Genomic DNA, 3,812 nt, shown 5'->3' with positions numbered 1-3,812 from the left:
TTATTTTGATGTATGCTAAAAAGCAAGGACCACCAAAGAGTCCAGTTATTTAAAAAGACAATATATCACAACATACAACGACAATCAGTTGAACACTGTATACAAAGCCCCGCTAGACACTTTCCCCATGGGGGCTTTGTGCGAAATTATAAACAAATGCCTGCTATTGGGAGTCACTTTGTTTTACTAACACCACCTAAATGAGCAATGGGCGTGATTTAACTTTGACAAGTGCTAATATTTGAATGTTTTTGTATACAGTGTTCAACTGATTGTCGTTGTATGTTGTGATATATTGTCTTTTTAAATGATACTGATGATACACGCAAGAAACCCACAAAAGCACCCAGACCTTATATAGTAATTCCAGTCGCTAGAAAATCTGATGGTGGAGTAAATGAACTCGAAATGAATGTAATTAATAGTGATATACACACATTTATGGTAACGAATGAGCAGGAAAGCCGGAGACAGGGTCGGCATGAAATGAATGAAGACAAAGCAGTGACAACTACACGCACACACACACACTGAATGTACACAAAACAGGCCTAGTGTCAATGACTAAAGAACCACAAATGAAAGCAGCCGAGAATATGAGACTGCCTATTGTAAAAACCTTCACAGGAGACAGTGGGAGAAAACAAGAAGAATTAAGAGAAAGACCAACAGAATCAGTCCTATCAGAAGTGGCCTCGGAACAACTCTCTGCAAGAACACAAAGGTTAGCAAACTTACTATTCCCATACATAGCCAGAGCAAGGAAACGACAAGAGGAACTGAAGAACAAAACGACAGAGGCTGTATTAGTAACAAAAAATTAAAAATTAAAAACAACAGAGGCTGTAATAAACATAATAAACATAAACATATTACCCAGCACACATATTCCAACACAGGGGACAAGTACCAGGCCTACAATACAGCCATATACCAAACAACCAGTGTTAGGCTGGTTGGCATGGGCACTTGCACGCAGCAAAGAAAAGATGCAAGAAGACCAGGAAAGAGCTGCCAGACTCTTGTCCACTCAAATGGCGCAGATGAGGAAGCCTTCACCATGGACCAGGATACCTGAGAACCCACCAGCAAGAAAAAAACATACAGAGGCATTCAGAGATGTAGTTATTGCAAACTACTGGAAAACCTTAAGAATCAAGAGAAGCATGCATGAAGATAATAATGAACTCAATGACTACCTGGACAGCACATCACATCTACGAAACAACATTTGGTACCAGCACTTGAAAGCAGTTGGAAGACGAAATTCAGAAGGAGAAATCCAAGGTCTTCGCGGCTGTAGAAATAGATGCCCCGACAGCACACTGTCTCTCACACATAGCAATGTGCAACACCAGAGGCCAGTTCATGGGAAGTGATGCCTCATTGATATGGGCAACTGAAACAGCTTATCCCGATGAAGATGATTATGTCCAAGACATTAAGACAAGAAATAGAGCCCATACTAGGAATCAAGTGATCAGGTACGAGAAACCTGAAGTTAAAGGAGCTCTAAAATGGGAAGTAAACCCGAGACTGAATATCCAAGGAAAAACTCCAGAAGAGGATCAAATGTGGAAAAACAGAGTCCAAATGCAGATTTGAGGAACAGTACTTTCACCAGACGGATGGGAGCAAATAGTAGTGATCTGCAGAGCATGGATGGTCCTCGGAGCCTGCAAGGAAGCCATTGAAAACTCACAGAGACTGTGCAAACCACTATGGCCAAAACGTACAAAATTATTGACATGGGTCGAAGACAGAGAGGACCCTTGCAGATAGTGCCATTAGAAAGCCCGAAATTGTGCTTCAGGAACAATGGCACAAGGAAGATGGGAGAGAACTAGAACTGCGGACACATTTTTGAGGTTCCAGTAATGACTCATGGGACTGCAGTAATTATGGATCATTATTGGGCATGTGGATCCAAGGCATACATCAGACTGCCGAAAAACTGGGGAGCCACATGCACAATAGTGAATGTGCATGTTCCTGCACTACCGATCCCGAAAAGTGACCTAAACATTGATAGTTTCACAAAAGCAGATGCTCACCTGAGGAAGAGGAGATCTGTGGAACTGATAACTCGAGTGAAGAGTGAAAATTACTTTTCTGCAAAATAAGAACAAGCATTTCATGCAATCCCATATGAACACAGGCTGTTCAGCCTCACCTCATCAGTGTTCGAGAGAATCATCATCCCAAGATTCCAAGTTGGAGCAAATACTAAATGGTTGCAGATAACCAGATGGGAGTTACTGCAAACCATCAACACAACAATAAAAGGATTCAATGCGATCAAGGAAGAGTTAAGAGCCATTCGACTGATGACTCTCCAAAACAGATATGCACTTGACATGTTCACAGCTATGGATGGAGGAGTTTGTGCAAAAATTGGAGAATCATGATGCACATTTATACCTTCTCACGATGAGGAAAATGGAACTTTAACAGAGGCTATAGGTATGCTGACAAACCTACAGAACCAGATGATCCATGAAACCGACAAAGTTGATGATGACAGCTGGTTTGGATCGCTGTTTTCATGGGTTCCACAATGGATGGCAGATGCATTCAAGTTCCTAGGAGCCCTGCTAGTGATGATATTACTAGGATTTTGTGTTATCAAGACAATAACCTTGCAATGCCAGAAAAACTGCGAAGAAACCCATAGGGATGAAGATAATAATTGATGTCAAACCAGGATATAAGCCCAGAGATCTAACTGATGATGGAATAAGGGACTTTTATGAAGGCCAGCGAGCATGCGCCTGAAGGTACAACGTTTCTTTATCCCAGGAAACGCAGAAATTATGAAGGAAAATGGATCTATTGCAGCCCAAATGGGCAATGTCAGCTAATGACATGGAACAAAGACGAACATGTAAAGACAGCAGGAAGCCTGAAGGGAGTGATAAAAATATGGACTCCAAAGAGACACTCCTTCACACCATCATGTACAAACCCAGAAGATGAAGAAGAAATAAATACAGAAGAACCAAGTAAGATGAATCCAAAAGAGGAAGCGGAAGTGGTCGATGAACCGATCAGAGGGGGGAGTGTAGAGGAGGTCCCAAATATGGCCTGCACTCCAGTCGCCCATTTTGAAGTACCAGGAACGTTCACACCGAGATATGTGACATATGATGAGCAAATAAAACAGCAGAGAGCCACAGTAAGGCTCTGCCCAGTGCCTATCAGAAGAACAATACCTATTGAAGTATCAATAACCAGTTAACCATGGACAGTAAGGCATCCATTGAGAAAACTCTACCAGCAAATTAAACAAAATGAAGATTACTTAACCACTGTCCCGGAAGAAACACAAAAGATAAGATGACTCAAAGACGACATACGGAGACGAAATGCCACAAATAAGGATATCAACTTAGAAGGAGAGACGATGTTGAAATATAAAGAAACTTAAGCCATAAGCAGGATGAAGACATTCAACCAGCTAACGCGTGTACATATGCTTGTAACCGCAAGAAGCTAAGAAAACAGTGCGGCTTGCTATGCTTACTAGAAGAATAGAGTGGCAAGCGCCACCTATACATATCTACCTCAACGAAGCACACTATATAAATGCAAGTCCACTTTACACAAAAGCAGAATTAACTCAGGTTACCAGAGGTCAAACAGGACAGGATTCGTATTCCAGCTAAAATGAGAAGGGATGGCGGAATCGAAACTAAGCAGAGGCAAAATCGAAACTCAGCAGAGGCAACGTGAGCCAGGAAGAGCCAAGGCCAGACCAAGAGAAGGAGCGAACAGTAGCTTCACGGAATCGAAACTTAAGAACAAGAAAGCCT

The sequence above is a fragment of the Ambystoma mexicanum genome, chromosome 6q, assembly GCF_040938575.1.
Source record: "Ambystoma mexicanum isolate Mex_15411 chromosome 6q, UKY_AmexF1_1, whole genome shotgun sequence".
In the NCBI taxonomy this organism is placed as follows: Eukaryota; Metazoa; Chordata; class Amphibia; order Caudata; family Ambystomatidae; genus Ambystoma; species Ambystoma mexicanum.
This window is presented reverse-complemented; position numbering follows the sequence as displayed.